Source organism: Harpia harpyja, chromosome 15 (genome assembly GCF_026419915.1).
Source record: "Harpia harpyja isolate bHarHar1 chromosome 15, bHarHar1 primary haplotype, whole genome shotgun sequence".
Taxonomy (NCBI): Eukaryota; Metazoa; Chordata; class Aves; order Accipitriformes; family Accipitridae; genus Harpia; species Harpia harpyja.
In genome coordinates, this window is record NC_068954.1 from 23,730,433 (window position 1) to 23,751,179 (window position 20,747).

Consider the following 20,747-nt stretch of genomic DNA (forward strand, 5'->3'; position numbering starts at 1 on the left):
CAACACGAATTTCAAATTCAGGGATGGCTGCACAGTGAGCTTGATTAAAAATAAGATCCCTTGCCTGGCCTGCATCCAGCATGCTGACCCCAACTGCAATAAGTAACTTCTGGAGGGTGAGATGATTGGAAAAAAGTTTGGAGGAGGAGGAGGGCCGCTCCACGCACACGGACAGGCTTGTCCCTTCCCTGGCTGCCTGCATTCCATTCTGTGTCCACCACAGGCAGGTTTAAAATTACATACCAACAACTTAGTTACTGTGGTGGATAGAGAACTTCAGGAGACAGATTAGTTTAGGTAACCATGAGACTTAGTGATGGTTGTGGCAGCTCTGGTACCAGTTGGCAGTTTAGTTCCCGCCATGAGTCTGTCTAGCGAATTCAGTCTTAACAAGCATCAGAAGGAATTTCACAAAGAAGGCAGAATACAAGTTACGCTTTCTTGCATAATCCCAGTCACTGGGAATCCCTCAGTATCTCGTATGTGTTTAATTTAAAAATGGGAAATAGACATTGTGCAGTGAGTAATGGGGAATAAGCCTGATCAGGGGCTACCAACTATGAAGGTATATAGATGCTGGAAAAAACTTCCTTTTTCTTACAACTCCTTTTCCTTACAAACACCTTAGTACTTGTCACTATCCAAACACTTATCATTTGTGTTACTGACTCTCCACCAAGAAACAATTTGGTTTTGTTTTCCAAAATGTCAGATTTCAACCAAATTTGTTTTCTAACTAAAATATTTGGCCTAAATAGCAACATTTTTTTCTGATACAAATTGAGATGTCCTTCAACTGTGGCTATGTCTTCCTTTATTCCTGTACAATCAACATGTTGTCAATGGCAATCAAACCCAAAAAGTAGAAATAGAGAGAAAGTAGGAATTAAAGTTTCTTTTATTTAATTTTGATTCAGGACCTATTCTTGTTTCCTCCTGTTTTTCACCTTTGAGAAACCAATTCAAAAAATCAGTTTTCTCTTTGACTCTAGTTTGGCAAAGCATTTCATGCTTAAATTTAAGAACAGGAGTACCTTATTATAGTTTTGTTTGAAGAATATGCATAAACATAGTGCTAAAAAAGACAACACATGCTATTTCACTAGCAGATATCCTACAGAAATTGAACAACAGCAAACTCCTGAACTTTGACATGTCATACAGAGTCACAAAATAGCAATCAAACGTTTATATTACACATTAAACCCAGATTAGAACCTGTTCTACATCATATTTTGACACACTGATAAAACCTTAAAGTAAGTGTTTCTCAAATTCCAATTTCTATTTTGAAGCTGAAACCAGAGTTCAGCTCTAGAAGGTCTTCTCTCTCTCTCTTCTTAGGAGACAGAAGACAGTATTTTAAGCACGGAGTAAGCCTAGTTGTCTCCTTCTTGGCACACTTATGCTTGTGGTTCTCACTTCATTTGAAAGACAGAGCTACACTTGCTTTGTGGACATGGTGGGCTCCAGTCTGAAAGGGGGAATGATGCTGTTAGTTTCTGCCCTCCACCTTAAATCATTCTGTCAGTGTTTCTTTGATCTAGCCTTCCACTGCTGGCATAAACTGGTTTTTCTTAAGTCGAATGTGGGGCAGAGTGGAGTGGAAGAACTCACATAGAGAGACTTCAGTCTTATGTAGGAGATGACAGATACTGAAGAACTACCATTTCTCAACCAGAAATGATGCCTAGATCTGTGAACTTCTCTACTCCACTGAACCAGGAGATTAAATGAGGCAGAGTGATGGCAGGCAGTGCTTGCTGAAGCTTGGTGCTGTCAGTGTGCCTGTAGGCACAGCTGTAGTAGATCTATTTGGTTTCTGGGTCAAGCCCTGAGTTCAAGCCAGGCAGCTATATGCATAGCCAGATTTATTCCTTCTTCATTGGAAAACAGTATGTAGCAAGCTGAAGGATTCAGTGAGTGATTAATAAAAGTAGGACATCTTATGCATTTATTATTTAAAAATGTTGAGTTTAGGTGTAACTGCCACAGTGGAAGTTAGGCACACACAAAGAAAAATACTTGATTTAAGGTAAAAATACCTGCAAACAAAATGAAAATACAATGGCTGCAGCGTATAGGTTTCTTTGTGAACTTCAAAATGATGTTGAAAATACGAATCTTCTACAGTTTCTGTGGATTATTAAAAAAACTCCACTTATTACTCTGTAACATATATACATGCACGATTTTTTTTTCCATTTCACAAGATACCAAATTGTGATCTGCACTGTCTGAGGGACCTTGAGAAAGCTGCATTTGGAAGAAGTACAGATGAAGGAAGTGGTTTCCCTAGCAACAGGAACTTTGTGTGAAAACTCTTCAAATACATTCTTGTCTTCCTCTTTCCTGTTTGTGCCTTGCTCAGTGTTTTGGTTAGTGCATGCTATACAATTAATCCTTCAGAGCACTATTCTCAAAATATTGGCAATGCCAACATGCGAAATACCCCCTTACCCTGAAAAAGTCGTGTGCCCCTCAGAAGTCCTTCCAATGAACTTAAATAATTCACCCAAAAATGTACCTTGTAAATTTCAACAGCTTTCCAGAGACACTATTCTGTGAATTATTTAAGATCTAGGTTATAAAAATAGCCTTATTCACAAAGCTCATCCCGAAGTTCAATTTAATTTCTTTAAAATTTCTACTTATGACAGAGTTAATGGATATCTCCAGACTAAAACTTTTAATTTCTCTCACACACACAGAGTCTTTATATATGAGCACAAGCTTATGGTTTACTAGACTGGTGAATGGTCAGCTATACCATGAATCTCTGTTAGTATATGCGATTTGACTCAGAAAAGATTGTAATGTTTCCTCATTGACTCAGTCTTCATAAAACCTCAGGGGATAGCTCAGCTAGAGAGATGACTTTATTACAACTGGTTTGCTGGCTGCAGTCTGCATGCTTTTGCTAGCATTATAATACATATTCACAGATAATTATTGCCTTAATGTTTTTCCCAGAACAAAAGCATGATAAATTACCCTTTTTACTCTTCATCTTATTTTACTACTACTTGCATTAGTGCTGAGTCAAAAGCAAGCAAATCCCAATCAAGTTGACTGCCATGTTCCTGGTTATTACCTATGTATTTTTCCTTTCTTTCCTTTGATGATTTACATATGTGTCAAATTCTCAGACATAAAAAAGATCTTTTGTATTGAAGTCTAGAAATTTTTTCCAACACTGTCTTTGCCTCTGGGAGTTATGGGGCTGGATACAGTCTTTAGTTAGGCTGTCTTTGAGAAAGAGAACATTTAATTTAGAATGGAATTCCTGAGATTTTGGTAGAGATATGCAATATGCTGAGAACAGCCTTCACAAAAAAAGTTATAGTTAATCAGGAAAGCTCTCTCAGGTTGCTGGGAAAGGAGAATGATGTAGTAGGTGCAGAATACACTCACAGTCCTGTGGCAGGATCAGGAGATGGGACTGACAAAGCTGTGGCAGGGGGCGCTGGTGTGGGGGGCAATTTCTAGTGGTCTCTCATCTGTTTTCTCCAAAAATTGCATGCCTAAATAAGGGTGTGACATTCATACAGTGAATATCCACAGCAAAAATGGTCATGGTGGCTAAGAAGAGCACTGTGCAGCATGGACACCCTGTATAATTATTTCAGAGCTTTAAAAGTATGTTATGTCAGAGCGTAAATGTTGTCAGTCAGGGCTTAATCTTAGTGCCAGAAATAAGTTCTAAGTTAACATGGACCAACTGTTTTTAGCCAAAACCCCTCAGGCTAGCCTACTAATATGTTATTCATATCCCTGTCAAGTCTGCAAAGAGCAAACGTCATGGAAGTGAGGGAGAATCATATCTGTAAAGATTTAGAAATCCCTTTTCTCTGTAGAATAGCAGCTGTGTTGAAATATATAGACTGTTCATATTAAATTCGTATTAATTTTTACCTTACAGTCTGCTGAATGACAGTTATTCATCACAGATCCAAATAATGTATTTTTTTTCAGAAAAAATCCCAAACCCTGATTCCATTAAAGTGTATGAAATAGAAACAAATATGGGGAAGTTTTAAAAACAATGATGAGAGTCATGGATTTGTTATGTTGAGTCTGCAGTTTCTGATGGGAGAGACGTATATCAGCAGCAAGCTTATTAAAGCCAATGAACCAATACCAGCATTTAGATATATTTAGCCAAAGGCTCAGTGGAGAAAGTAGTTCTCACAAATACAGGATGTACATCAAATAGAACACCAATTTGCATGATTTTAACCACCAAACTGCCTTACCATTATTAGTTTAGCTTTGTGAGAAAGGTGCTGAGCACTGTGTTGGGTTTCATTTCTCATGACTGAATCTTAGATTGTCCTTGCTAATCCTTATGGAATAAGAATCCTGCAAGAGCTAGAATTGGTGGACACATGAATGAGTATGTTATACTTGGGAAGAGTCAACACGGCCTCACAAACTTTCCAAGCTAGTCCATAATCATATCGTTAAGGGAAACTTGTTTGATACAGTCTATAGCAGAGAGTACAAGAACAGGATGATATCAGTGCTCCTATGAGAAGAAAAAGAAAGGAAGAGCAAAAAGGAGGATTGCTCTAGCAGCGCTGCATGCACATTGCCAGTAACCTACAGCTGGTCCCCACACCCTCAGCGGAAAAAGAGTAATGCCATTCATCACATTTTGCTTCTGCAACTCAGCAATCGTATGTGAAGTGTTACCCTATATTACATGTGATAAGTAGGTTGACATTTTAAAGAGTAACATGTATGTTTCTGCTCAAGCCTTCCTAAACAGCAGAAGTGACTGATTCTGCAACACTGGGCCAATGTAAACTTGGATGTAATAAGTCTGTTTGGATTTCCAAAAGAATGTTGTCAAATACTCTCAGCAAAACAATTTAAACTGGCAGGGCACAAGAGAAAGGTCTGCATATGGGTAAGTAACTGGTTAAAATAAGAAACAGAACAGGAGTAAATTATTTCAGAGTTATGTCAGCAGTGGAACACATAAGGGATATGTGCTGCAATCTGTGTTGCTCAAAATATTCATAAATGATGTAACGCAGAGTAGAAAGGCACAAAATTTTGCTGAAGATACTAGATTATTTAGAGTAATAAGGACAAGGGTCAGCTGAAGATATGAAAAGTTATGAAACTGAGTAACTGGGAAGTTAAATGACAGATAAAATTCTGTGTAGATAAATACGAAAAAATGCAGCTGCAAAAGCTACATAGAAAATCATAGATTCTGAACTCACCAATACCATTTAGGAGCAGATCTTGTTTTACTGCAGATTGCTCCATAAAATGTCTACTCAGTGCTCAGTAGCAGTGAGAAATAAATGTTCAAAATTATTAGAAAAGAAGAGAGAACAAAAAAACTTTATTATAAGACTGTTCATCTACACCCTGAATACTGTCTACATTTATGGTCTTCTCAATCTCTAAAAGGATAATGTAGAACTGAAAACTGGAGAACACAAGGAAGATCAAAAGTATGGACCAGTTCCAGTGCAGAGAAGAACAAAATTTGTAAGTCTGGAAAAGAGAGTAAGGATATGACAGAGTGGTATGAGTGTCACAGACATGTGTGGATAGGGCTTGAGGATTCAGTATTTCTTGCAGGACAGAGACTAGAGACTAATAAATGAAGCCAGATCAAAACAAAGAAAATAAGATTTTTCTTCTGAAAGATGGAATTCTTCGTCAAAGGGCACAGTGGAAATAAAAAGTTGCATGCCTACAGAAGGAAACAGGTCATATCTGTAGAAGAGAAATGGATTTAGGTTACTAAATATATAGAAACCTTGTCTAGATCAGCAAGCCACTGAGCTGAAAATAGGACATTAAGCTGAAGTATGTTTGCAGTTTTCTTACTCTTGTCTAAGTACTCACTTACAGCCACGGCTGGAAAGAGGACATGAGAGAGACACAAAGCCTTTCTTCTGTTCTTATTTATCTGCAGAGACTCTATTAAAACCTTTTATCGAATACTTATGCTATGTACTGATATAATCCTGAATATCTAATTCTTATTTCTTTACGTTAATCACTCATTTATTATTCAAGTCCTCTTTCATAAATTTTTACTAGTCTCCAGCCACTCTTATCTAAGTCCTTCATATTTATTCAGGAATCATACTCCTTAATTGAGGTTGAGCTTAAAGATCTATTGCTTTTTGTTTTCCTCTGGATATTTTCCAATATAATGTTCCTATGGGATTTTTCCAAGTGCTATTAAGACCAGCGAAGAGTTAAAAGAAAAGTAAGCAAACAGTCTAAATCTTATTATTTCATTTCCATCTGTTCCATATTTTCAGGGCCATGCTCAAATCTTCTTTTCTTTAATTTACCTTAATTTATTTTTAGCTAATACTGCTATCACCCTTAATTTTACGACTCTGAAATTCCCCTAGAAAAGATAATTTTTATACATTCCACTTTCCCTGATAAGCGATGAAACAAAAATTCTATAATATCAAACCAAACCATTTGTTAAGTTTTGATCCCTCAAAGGCCACTGCTGTCACTTACTTCTGCTTCTTTGTAAAAGGTTTCACTGCTTCATCATTTGCCGAAGTCATTTCCTTTCCTGATTTCCCACTATAGCACCTTAATACACACAGTACGTCATTGTGTTCGCCTCCAGATTTGAGATAAGAAGAAAAAAACCAAGCTATACACCAACTTTACCCACACATTATAAGGACATAATCAGTAACCATATTAGTACTGGCAAAACCTACTAAGGAGGAAGACACCTTGTACTGACTGTTTATATAGATGTAAAATGTAATAAGGCTAAATTTTCATTTAAATATTGGGGACCATTTAAAGTAATTTAAATTAGTTTAAATTTATTCCATCTATGCTGTCCTTTTTACCTGTGCAAATGAAGAACATTTTTCATTTTCTTTTTAATTTCTTTGTTGATCTTTTTCTATTTTTCTATGCTGTCATCTTATTTTCACTATGTTTTCTGATTATTATTCATTCAGAAAGGTCCAAAAAACTTTGCTGTAGAATTCATCTGTCCTGGGAAATACTCTGAAGATAGGCCTTGCACCTCTGACCTAAACAATTCTTAATTGTCTTACAAAATCAAAACTTAGCACACTGTGGTGGGCTGACCCTGGCTGGATGCCAGGTGCCCACCAAAGCCATTCTATTACTCCCCCCTCCTCAGCTGGACAGGGGAGAGAAAATATAACAAAGGGCTCATGGGTCGAGATAAGGACAGGAGAGATCACTCACCAATTACCGTCACAGGCAAAACAGACTCAGCTTGGGGAAAATTAACTCAATTTATTACAAATCAACCAGAGTAGGGTAATGAGAAATAAAACCAAATCTCAGAACACCTTCCCCCACCCCTCCCTTCTTCCTGGGCACAGCTTCACTCCCGGATTCTCTACCTACCCCCCTCCAGCGGCGCAGGGGGACGGGGAATGGGGTTTATGGTCAGTTCATCACACGTTGTCTCTGCCGCTTCATTCTCCTCAGGGGGAGGACTCATCACACTCTTCCCCTGCTCCACCGTGGGATGCCTCCCACGGGAGACAGTCCTCCGTGAACTTCTCCAACGTGGGTCCTTCCCATGGGCTGCATTCTTCATGAACTGCTCCAGCACGGGTCCCTTCCATGGCATGCAGTCCTTCAGGCACAGACTGCTCCAGCGTGGGTCACCCATGGGGTCACAAGTCCTGCCAGAAAACCTGCTCCGTGGGCTCCTCTCTCCACAGATCTGCAGGTCCTGCCAGGAGCCTGCTCCAGCGCGGGCTTCCCACTGGGTCGCAGTCTCCTTCGGGCATCCCCCTGCTTCGGCGTGGGGTCCTCCCTGGGCTGCAGGTGGAGATCTGCTCCACCGTGGACCTCCCTGGGCTGCAGGGGGACAGCCTGCCTCACCATGGTCTTCCCCACGGGCTGCAGGGGAATCTCTGCTCCGGTGCCTGGAGCACCTCCTCCCCCTCCTTCTTCACTGACCTTGATGTCTGCAGGGCTGTTTCTTTTACATGTTCTCACTCCTTTCTCCGGCTGCCGTTTCTGTCTGTCCCACAACTTTTTTCCTTCTTAAAAATGTTATCACAGAGGTGTTACCACTATCGCTGATGGGCTCGGCCTTGGCCAGTGGCGGGTCCGTCTCAGAGCCGGCTGGTATTGGCTCTGTCGGACATGGGGGAAGCTTCCAGCAGCTTCTTACAGAAGCCACCCCTGTACCCCTCCCGCTACCAAAACCTTGCCACACAAAGCCAATACACACACATAATTTAATTTCATTGACTAGAGCTATTAAATGTTACCAAATATTTTTAAAGGCAGATCTTGGAAATCAGTAATCTGTGTTAGAGAACTATAAACTTCTATGTAACATAGTTTAAATCAAATAAGCTTGTTATCAGCTGATCCAGTGTAAACTTCTATCACCTTACCACCAAAACCATCATTAAAAAATAATCTCTTGTATGTCAGGTGATTCTTTGCCAATATATCTGATACATATGAAAGCTAATACATCTTTCATGGTTCCAAGAATGTATGCTACGTTGTTAGTACAGAAGTACAATTTATTATATTTTGGCACAAGGAAATATCTTTATAAAAGTCCTGTAGAGGTATCTGTAACCATTTAAATCTAATCCTGTGTCTTCAACACAATCTTAGCACTAAAACCAACACTAACTTTTTTACCATGTTCTGCAACAGTATTTAGTGCAAATATGTTATTACTCCTTTTTCTTTCATTACAGTTTTTCCCATTATTAAATTTATTTTGTTATCTAGCCTCTCTTGCCTTGTGAATATTTTTTACAATCTTTTGTGAATACCTGAATACCTGTCTCACTCATGGTACTCAGTTTGTTAAGTAGTAATTCTTCTGTTAAGTAATAATTTATTTTATTAGTAGACAATAGTTTATATTTTTCCCTCTAGCTACACCCAATTTCCTAATACAGTTTAGGCATAGTCTTTTCAGCCACTTTGTTGACTACCTGTGTTCTGTTTTGTCTTATATTAATATTTTTTTCTTCCATCTGTCCACGCTGACTGATATAATTTCATTTGTTGACCTTATCCTTTAAGTGTAATAATTTGAAGTTCTGATTTTCCCCATATGCCTGCTGAAAGAGCTATGACCCATGTCTGTGAACCCTATATACCTCTTAAACTCTTTCAGTTTGTATCATGTGTAGTACACAGAATTGTTTTGCTTTAGCACAGGAGGTCTTCATCGCTGTGGATAAGTCCATAAGTGGCATAAAAACTTCTTCTTCCCAATTTTTTGATTTTAAAAAAAATGAATTTGCATATGACTAAATTAGCTTGCACTTAAAATGGTTTCTCCATTGGCTTGCCCTGCCAAGAGCTTATGCTGTCACATCTGCAGCATGTTCTCCTGATACTTTTGAACATAATTCATATTTCTTCAGGAATTACAACTCTTTGTAGCACTGGTGGTGCTCTGGCAGTGAAGCCTATATCTCTTGAGCAAGGGATAGTTTATTTCCATGCATGTAAAAGGCCTGGATGCAGAAAGCCCAGATTTCCTTTCTCAAAGTGAGGTTCATCGACTTGAATTGTCACATCTACACTCTACAGAGGGATCTGGACAGGCTGGATCGATGGACCGAGGCCAACTGTATGAGGTTCAACAAAGCCAAGTGCCGGGTCCTGCACTTGGGTCACAACAACCCCATGCAGTGCTACAGGCTTGGGGAAGAGTGGCTGGAAAGCTGCCCGGCAGAGAAAGACCTGGGGGTGCTGGTTGACAGCTGGTTGAATATGAGCCAGCAGTGTGCCCAGGTGGCCAAGAAGGCCAACAGCATCCTGGCCTCTATCAGAAATAGTGTGGCCAGCAGGAACAGGGAGGTGGTTGTTCCCCTGTACTCGGCACTGGTGAGGCCGCACCTCAAGTCCTGTGTTCAGTTTTGGGCCCCTCACTACAGGAAAGACATGGAGGTGCTGGAGCGTGTCCAGAGAAGGGCAATGAAGCTGGTGAGAGGCCTGGAGCACAAGTCTTATGAGGGGCAGCTGAGGGAACTGGGGTTGTTTAGTGCTGAGAAAAGGAGGCTGAGGGGAGACCTTATCGCTCTCTACAACTACCTGAAAGGAGGTTGTAGTGAGGTGGGTGTTGGTCTCTTCTGTCAGGTGGCTGGAGATAGGACGAGAGGAAATGGCCTCAAGTTGCGTCAGGGGAGGTTTAGGTTGGATATTGGGAAAAATTTCTTTACTGAAAGGGTTGTCAGGCATTGGAACAGGCTGCCCAGGGAAGTGGTTGAGTCACCATCCCCGGAGGTGTTCAAAAAGCATGTAGACAAGGCACTTCAAGACATGGTTTAGTGGGCATTGTTGATGGTTGGACTCAATGATCTTGAAGGTCTTTTCCAACCTAAATGATTCTATGATTCTATGATCTGTATTTAGCCTACTGTATTTCAGAAGACGTGAACTAGAGATTAGTTGATTCATTTCAGAGGAGAAACAGAATAAGAGATGTCCATTTAACGTACAGATTTACACTGAAATAATAATTCAGTATCCCTGCTATCACTTACTGTGACACATACATATGATTTTCAATGTACAGATTTACAAGAAGGGAGATTTCTTCCTTGATAATTTGTTCCAATGGCTACCTAACCAAAGAGTTAAATAATTACACTTTATTCATAACTTCAACTTCTAGTGGACCTTTTTATATGTTTGCTTGCTGTACATTTTCATGGGTCTTCTTGGGAACTGTCATCGAATTATTCTTCTTGAGTTTGAAGGTGTATTTCAGTAGATCTACAACAATGCCAAAATACAGATGATATAGTGTCCTATTTTCAGCTGGGATAGAGTTAACTGTCTTCCTAGTAGCTGGTACGGTGCTATCTTTTGAGTTCAGTATGCGAAGAATGTTGATAACACTGATGTTTTTGGTTGTTGCTAAGTAGTGTTTAGACTAAAGTCAAGGATTTTTCAGCTTCTCATGCCCAGCCAGCGAGAAAGCTGGAGGGGCACAAGAAGTTGGCACAGGACACAGTCAGGGCACCTGACCCAAACTGGCCAACGGGGTATTCCATACCATGGGACGTCCCATCTAGTATAGGAACGGGGAAGTGGGGGCGGGGAATCGCCTCTCAGGGACTAGCTGGGTGTCGATCGGCGCGCCAGTGGTGAGCAATTGCACTGCGCATCATTTGTACATTCCAATCCTTTTTTTATTACTGTTGTCATTTTACTAGTGTTATCATTATCATTATTAATTCCTTCTTTTCTGTTCTATTAAACCGTTCTTATCTCAACCCACGAGTTTTACTTCTTTTCCCGATTTTCTCCCCCATCCCACTGGGTGGGGAGGAGCAGCGAGTGAGCAGCTGCGGGGTGCTTAGTTGCTGACTGGGGTTAAACCACGACATATAGTATCCTTACTTCTGGTTAATATTGCTACACGCATTTAACAATAACAAATCGAGATAAAATCTTGGAACCAACAAATTGATCTCAATATTAGGTTAGCTAAATCATCAAATAAACATAAAAATAATCAGTACTAAGAACTCCTAACAATGCTTGTTCATAGGTAGCAGATGTGCATTTGATTATGAATGCCAGTAAAGAAAGAACTTAACAAAATAACTCAAATCAATAATTCTGAAGTTGATTAAATATGTTATTATTGAAACCAGTTGTTGTACTAGGTATAGGTGGCAAGGTGGGCTGCAGGACAGCCTCTGTGAGGAGCAGCCAGGGCTGCCCCGAGCCGGACACAGCCGGTTCCAGCCGGCTCCAGCCCACCCACCCCAGGGCACCGCTCAGCCCCGCAGACAAGGCTGGGGCGCCTCGGGGAAAACGTACTCAAGAAAGGGCAAAAATGCCCAATGAGCAGAGAGGAGTGAGGGAAAAAAAAAGGTGTGACAATCAACAGTACAAACACCAAGGTGAGAGCAGAAGAGGGGGGAGGAGGTGCTCCAGGTGCCAGACTAGAGATTTCCCTACAGCCTGTGAAGAGGACCATGGTGGAGCAGTTATCTGTACTTCAGCCTGTGGTGAGTCCATGCTGGAGTAGGTTAATCCTGAAGGACTGCAGCCCAAAGAAAGGACCCATGTTGGAGCAGGGGAAAAGTGTGAGAAGGAAGGAGTGGCAGAGAGGAGCTGTTATGGACTCCATTCCCCAGCCCCACTGCATCACTTGGGGTAGGGTGTGGAGGAGTTAAGAATGAAGGAGTGAAGTTGGGCCAGGGAAAGTGATGAGGGGGGGAGTAAGCTGTTGTTTTAATTTAAATCTTTGTTTCTTATTATTCAAATGTATTTTAATTGGTAATAATTCTTTTGCCTATAACGTAATTGTTAAGTGATCTCTACGTCTTTACCTTGACCCATGACTTATGTCATCTTAAACCTGCATCTTTTGAATCACTGGCAAGTATTCCAGTTATTGGACTACTGACTATCCTGTCTTGCTCTGTGACAAGAATTGTATTTTTGAAATGTGAAAGTTCTTCCAATTAAGAGTTTGATCATTTCCCTCAGTTTTACTCATTCATTTCAAAGTAATCAGGCTCACACATTTATTAGTACCAGTCTTCACTCAAGTGATTTTCTGACCTGAAAAGCAAGATGTCTTGCTTTAATCCTTTGCCTTTTAATAGCTGTAATTGTAAAATTTTAGCAATCTCATCTTTCAGTGCCTTTCTTATACAGTCTTAGGTGGAGCCATTTTTAGAAAATGTCCTAATTAAATTAGCACTTCAAAAGTATAGATAGTATTCTGCATGTGTTAGGAAATAAGTCTATTATTTTGTTCTCCCCAAATTACTTAACAAATTATTTGACAGAACTTTCAAATAAACAAATGTATTGTTATCTCAATAGGACAACTGAGAGTAAATTGTGCCAACAGTTCGTGGCACACCAAAAATCATATTAAAACAACTGATCACTGGGTTTCCTTCTAGTCACTATAAATATAAGTCAAACAAATATAATCACCAGAAAAATTCAAACTAAATTCAAGCTTCTGATGTTTTCCTTATAATCTATTTCTTATTCTTCTTGAATATTAATTTCCTGTTTTGAAACTCAGTGGTAGGTCAAACAGCTAAAATGCACATCTTGACAAGAGTTATTTAATCCCATCAAGGTGAAACCATTTTAAATATATAATTTATATAATGTCTGTGCTTCTGTAAAAGCTATTGAGCTCAAAAATCAAAGGGTAACTGAGTGAATCTATATCTCCCCAGTGAAGTAATAAATGTACTTTAACACTGACATTTCTTCGGGCAGTACCCTTAAGAGCTATTCAGAGTGCTTAAAATGCTGACATCAGTTAATCCATTTGTTACATCACAAATCTAGACATCTGTTAAATTTTTTGCTTGATTGCCTTGTTTAAGGCTCATAGATCTAAGTACAATGTCAGCTCTCCTGTGTATGGTGTTACTTTATCTACATGGTGTTTTTCCACTTCATTGGTTAATCCATTTTGGTTATTACCTGGAAGTGCTATTAGCAACAGCGATTTCCAAAATTCTTATTAATTCATTTTCACAGAAAAATTGAGATTTTTATGGGCCATATACATAATAGCTCAATTTAATAAGAAAAGTGAATTCAAAGCTGGTTGTCTTGCTTAGTGACAGATAGAACAATTTGGTCATGAAGCAATAGCTGCTGCTCGGTTTTTTGAGATGTCTCAGATGTGACATGGGTTATTTCAAAATATGGCAATAAAAAGCCATCCCCAGTAAGCAGCATTGTCACTTCATTTGGAAGAGAGCTTTGCTGTAGTTGTTACTGAGCAAAAAGATGGAGAACCTAATGTCTTTTCTTGTCCTATTTTTATGAATTAAATCCTTAAGACTATGGACAACTATTTTGTAATCCATAATTTCTTTCAATTAATATTGAAATGCTTTATACAACTGGGAAAGATATCAGCAGGGGAGACTGAAATACATATTTTTCCTCCCACCCTGACTGCAACAGAGTCATTCTGTAACATGATCCAGAGTAATAGGAAATTGGATATCAAATTTTGTGACAGTAGAATGCTAAAAGATGGGACATACTAATAGTTGAGATTCAGGAAAGACATATGTTTTCATTTGAATGTGAATTTGATTTTTCCTAGGAGTTTGCCTACACGGAGAAGAAATCTAAAAAGTATTAATTTCAAAAGATTCCAAAGATTTGTTTTTCAAATAATTTGAATTGGTAATCATACTAAAAGCTTTATATCCACAACTTCCTAGCTTGTCCTAAAAATTGTATTTTCTTCTTCTACTGTCTGACCTGTCACTAGAAAAGAGAAGAGTTGTTGTATATAGATGAAAGGGATAGGTGCTTTTGTCTTCTCTTTTCCTTCTTTCTGGTCCTGCACTTTTTTTCAAAAGGTGTTTAATATTTCCTTACTGTATTAATTTAAGCATGTGTTGCAGTATTATAAAAAAAATGTAAGCAAGCACTAAGACTATTTTATAGATAAGCTCTCACGTGAAAGTGTTACCATTACTTTCTTAAGTTCTAACCTTGAAATATACTTCAGTGCAATTTCCTAAAGCTGCATTGTTTCTTAAATCTGACTGTCCATGATTCATTTTCTTTATCAGTGTAGGACCTTTATCTTTGGAATTTCTTCATATTCCATAGCTGTCTGTATCTAGTACTTAACTGCAGTACTTTTGCATCTGTTATATACTTATCCTCACAGCCCCCTTATGAGCTAGGCAAATACAGTTTTCTGTTTTATAGATGGCAAACTTAAGCACAGAGAGATTAAGAGCTAGGTCACAAAATGACTTAAAAGTTATGATTTGAATGGTGCAATCTCTCACTTAAAGGTGTCTTTCTGATAGTAGAATACACAGCGCTTATTCATAGTTAGACCATCAGTACAACATGTTGGGAAAATAAACAGATATAGGAGCTATAAAAATAAATACCCAAATACTAACTTAACCAATCAGAAGTGCTGAGGAGAGGAACAGGAATTCAGGGACAAAGATTAGAAATTGTCCAAATGTATTGTTTTCATTTACTGTCCCCATGGCATTAACTGAGGATTATGGCTGCCGTCTGAGACTGCATAGACTTGTTTTTACATCTCCCTTTTATGTGAACCATAGCAGAAATTTGTATACAGATTCTTTCCTCTTGAAGTTCCCATCTATTACTTTTGGCTGTTTTGAAAGCAAGTGTTTAATGTTGAAGATTTTTTACGTTCTATGACTATCTAATATATTCATTGGGTCAAAAAAAAAAAATCCTCGGGGACTTACTTAGACCTCCGACTGTAGCTTATAAAGTGGCATCAGGTGGAAAGCAAATGCTTAAGCTCAGGACAGCCATTCAGACTATGTGTTGCCCAGAGATGCCAAGCCTTGGGATGCCTAGCTTCATTTGGACAGCAAAGTCACCAGTGCACCTATGGACAGGCTCTTGCACATCCACAGAAATTGGTATTTGAACTTAGAAGTTTGCACTTCTCTTTGAGATGGAGCTTAGAAGTTTGAGCAGTTCAGAAGTAGTCAAGACTTTTAAATGCCATTTAAATCCATTAAGGGATTCCTATGCATTACAACGTTAATGCCTTTCCATTTCACTTTTGAGCATTTGCCAAGGAATTAGAAAAAGGGTTCTAAGCTCAGCTCAACTTCAGGAGACATAATTTTGTCATAGCTAGTTCATGCCAGGCAAAGATCTTAAATGTTAAGCTAGACTTTAAACAAGGACAGTGAATAATATAGTCATGAAGCTGGATAAAATTCAGTATCAGGGAGCATAATTTTGTAGATCAGTAGAATGAGCAGATGATTAGGAAACCAGTGGACTCTATGTTCCTGGGACTACTTTTGCAGTTTTTAATCAAATTTATTGGTTAAATGAATAAAATTTGGTAATGCAGTCAGGTTATTTAGTTATGTAAATATATTTACATGCTAATATTACTTCTAAAAGTTCTAATACTATTAGCTATCTGCTCTTTCATGATGCATTTTAATTTTCTCATATGACTATACTTTAGATCCATTGATAGCATCTACTGCATATGAATAATTGCAAGCATAGTAAAAACATGCTGAATATGCTAACTTGAGGTAAACACATTCTTTTGCAATAAATCTTTGACTTTACAAATAATAGAAGAAAGCTAACATTTATCAATGCTTGTGAATTTCACATATTTATGCTTTGTTGGTGAAAATGTTTGAGAAGGGTAAACTTAGTACATAAATTATAACTCTCCAAAGAATAATTAATATCACTTTACAATAAATGATTTTGAAACTGAATATTCTCAGACTTGGCATTAAATAGTAAGTGGTTAAATATTGGTTGATGTCTTTAAATATTACCTAGACTTTATTTTGCAGCTAAGAAACAAGCAGAGATGAAAAAAAATATTAATGCCCTATTGATCCATTTGATACAATAACTTTATCTGTCATTTATCCTCTTAATATCTCATATTGGACTATGCAGCTGAAGGAGGCTGAGTTTAGTGCTGTCAGCTAAGGTCTGAAACTCATAATGGATGGATTTATTTGTCTTTACTACATAAATCCTTTGTGGAAAAAATGCAACACATTGATAAGTTCAACGCTGTCTAACTAAACATTGATGTAAAGAAACATCATATTTAATCAACAGAAGACATATACTCTAATAATAAAGCCTGAATTTGACTAGAGAGTGAATGGTTGTTCTAAAGTTATAGGAGGAATATGGTGAGCCTACATACTATTTGGGTTGGCTCCAAGTATGAAAACGGAGGACTTTCTTATTCAATGTGTGATGTGCATACAGTTTCTATTCACTTTTGTGAATGTTATCCCTAACAAAATTACAGATTAATTGGAGCTGCGCTGGTAAAAGTCGGTGCTCTGTAGAAGGAAGAGTGTGAAGAGCAAATGAAAAGTCTCTGTCAGAAGAGTATATTTTCAATGGCTAGTGTTGAGGACGTTATACGGAAGCACATAAATGTGCTAAGCAAACCCTCCCATGGCAGGAGAAGGTGAGAACAGAATAACCCTTTTGTAATTTCACAGCTTAGCTACAAGTAAAATGACTTCTTTTCCATCTTCGAAGCTGTTAAGCACCTTAGCCTCCAAGTACCATGCAGTTATCCTGCCACTTCCACTAGGATTTGGTCTTTGACACACACCAAATGATCCTCAAAGAGACCCCAAGTAACCATTAGGTGTTATGTTAGTTATTTTCTGCATAGATTATTGTGGCATTTTCACAGATCCATTATCTGACCTTGATTAAAATTCAGGAAATGTTAGCCTGTTGCCTATGTTCAGGCCACAGAATAATACCTCTATTTTGACATAGCTTTAATAAACCAGACATTTTATTTATCTTTGCAAAATGGACTGAGATTGCTGGTTTATTTATCCTTCATGCACATCTGAGATGTAATTGGGGGAGTTGATGTCACTGACATATTATTAAGCTATTTCAGCTCTGTATGTCATTCTGCAATAAATCAAAGGATAGCAATTTTAAGCTCTGTGCTGGCTACAAAATAATAGGAGTGCCTTAGAGTCTACAAAACCTCTTGATAGTATTACTCAGTTCTCATTTTACAAGTTTTAATTGAAACCATTATCAAATAATGATTCCAGACCAGAAATAATTGTTAATAAAGTTCTGGAGATCATATCTGCCCCTCCTGCTCTAAGTTCTGACTACCCCAGCTAAGGGATAAGAGCCCAGCTCTACAGTTTTTCTATCAGAAGATAGAGTGCCTATTAGAGTGAGTGAATAGAGAGATAGAGTGGATATATACGATGCTTCTGAAATTAGGGCTCTCGAAAACTGCTGGCTGGTTTCTCTGGAAACGCAGATCTTCTACTCTGTGATATGGATGACATTGGTATCAACATCTGAAGTTTTACAGGTATGTGTCAAGTCCTGCCAGAACATTTCCCATGGGACTATGAGCTAGAAATCCAAAAAGCAGGGTGAGGGGATGGGCACAAATGCTGTGCGGCAACAGTTGGAACTGCCAAGTTGTTAACACACTCACTCCCATGTTCTTAGAGCACACCAACTAAATTGGCCCTGCTCTGAGCAGTGGGGGTGGGCAAGGCAACCTCAGGGGTCCTCTCCAAAGAAAGTGATTCTACCACTGTGTGAGCTCATGCCTGCCCCAGGCAATGCCTGGGCATGAGCCGGACGCTGCTGTCAGCACGCTGTAATGGATGGAGACTTCCTGTTTTGGGATAGAAAAATGAAGGCAGAGAGTTTATTTATATGGTTACAAGTTATACATATTTGTTTTGTTTGCCCTTGGGACCAGAAAAGGGGCCATGATTTTTTTTTCCTGGCGTAAGCATAGTGATAGGGAAAGCCCTTAACAGTGGGAAAGGCAGGGCATATTCAAATTGTACAAAATGTCTGCTGATATAAAGCTGTTAAAGTACAGCATTTACTTCCCTGTAGCTTTCTGTAGACTGAGGCTACTGATGAGCCATCAGATGTATCTTCCGTGTGTAGTACCTGGGAAAGATATAGGCCTATGAGAAAAAATCTTTGATATCCTGTTTTTCTTACTATTGCCATACAGTCGATGCTATTCCTATGCTATTACTATTTAATAAGATTTATTCAAGGTGAATTTTTAGACATAACAATAGATATCAATGTCAAGATATATTTTATTATTACAGTTCTGCAAAAAAAGAATGTTCCAGTGCACATATTCACAAACATACTCTTTAAGGCCATTTCACAATCAAATAAAAGTATGTGTTCCATAAATAGATTGCTATATTTCTAGTGGACTGGAAGAATTTTTTTTTGTTCATGCTTTCCGTAAGGAACACTTTGTATGATATTCTAAGTGTTCACCAAGACAATTAATGATTTTGTTGCAAAAGCCCTGCGGTGGTTCATAACCTCTTGGAGAGCTGCCTATGTGAAAGCAGTCTAGACTTAGATGAAGTACTACAAAAGCAGAAGCAAGACAGCTAGGTACTCTGAAATTTCTCTGGAGTCCATAGACTATGCATAGCGGTGATGTTGCACATTTGGAAACTTTCATAACAAATCTGGTTGCTACATAATTTTACCTTTCCTGCAAACTAAACTCCTATGAATGTCATTGAATTCCTGCAACACCCACCCCCCCTCAACAATTAGGAAAATGAGTGTGATCTTGATGGTCCATCAATGTACATGTTATTAAGTGGGTTTTGTGTATAGCGTATGTGATTCTAGAAAATAGTTCACTACTACCACAAAAGTCAGAAGGACCAGGAAATCTCAGTTTTTCTTGTAGTACGTAAATTACCTTTTAGTACTTAAATTACCTTATCCTAAACTCTGTCACAGAAAATAAGTTTGACACTTCTGATCATATATATTTTTTATGCATCAGAGATGAATGAGTGGTTATCAGCCAGAGTTCCCAGCAGTAAAATGTCTTGTTTGTTCAATCTTTTAAGGTGTACATAAGCAAATATATCTGTAACCTGCAGGCTCAGTGCACCAAAATGTATGCATACAACTGTCCTCTCAATATTAACCTTACCTGAGCTCCTGTCACTCCAATGTTGCCTTCATTTGTATACCAATCCTTTTATTAATTTAGGCTCAACCTAGGGACATGTAACGATTTCTGAATTTCTCTATGTGGGTGTAACAGTCTGCCCACCAGCATTTCTCTCCCATCTGACACATTTGTCCCACAGTGCTGCAAAACAAACAAAACTGTAAGAACTCCTTTCTCTGCATAATGTATTTTTTTCTGTGCTATGCATTCAGAAGACAAAGTTAATGTCAACCTTAGGTTAATGTAACAAAAGTGATAATTTGATTCCTGTTGCATGGAACCCTGAAAAGGGATGTTTGGGGTTTTTTAATTGCCTTCATGCACTTATTTACCTGCAGGCCATAGATGTCTTTTTGTCAAATATTTTCACATGGTATGACAATGTAAGATGAAACATACTTCTTGTAAAGTTTGATGCAGTAGTTACAATAATAAAAGTACTGTAACACCTATAATAAAAACTCCTGGTGTTTAGTGTAGCTGGCACTCCCCTATGCTAAGTAAATATATCACATATGAGTGTCCATCTACACTGACATATAAATTTATCAGACCTTCTTACTGTATGCTTGCACTGTGTGACTGTCACAAATGGTAAAGGAATGGTAGCAAATGAACTAAGTTTATTACAGAAAAGTAAAGCAAAGGGAATAAATAAAATGAAGTGGAAATACAGCTAATTACATCAGTGTTTAGATAGTAACTGGTGGGTTTGAGACCATTGAAAATCTGACCTTCAGAATCTAAATTTAAATGGTTATTTTTAATATTGTAATTATTTAAGTATTTTATTCCTGTCAGTCCTCAATTACATAGAAAAATGAAAATTGCTTCTCATATCCTAATTTATCACTGCAGTCATAAGCAGAAATGGGAGTTGAAAAGAACACACTTTCTTGTGTTTCTGGATTATGATACAGGATAAAGTACAGACTTTCATACATTGTCTCCTAATAACTTCTTCATTTTGCTGGAAAAGATGTCCAATTTCTGTAAATAACAAAGCAATAATGAAGATGATAAATCAGTAAACATCATCTAAGTGGACAGCACCACTCATTTATTAATGATAATCTTCTTATAAATTTATAAGAAATGGAGATTTCCCACTGAAACTAAAATTATAATTACGAATCTGACCCGAAAATTGTTTTTGAAGGAAATTGGAGTACTCCCATATTTTCCAGGTTGATATATGGATATCAAAGATCAAATTCCAACC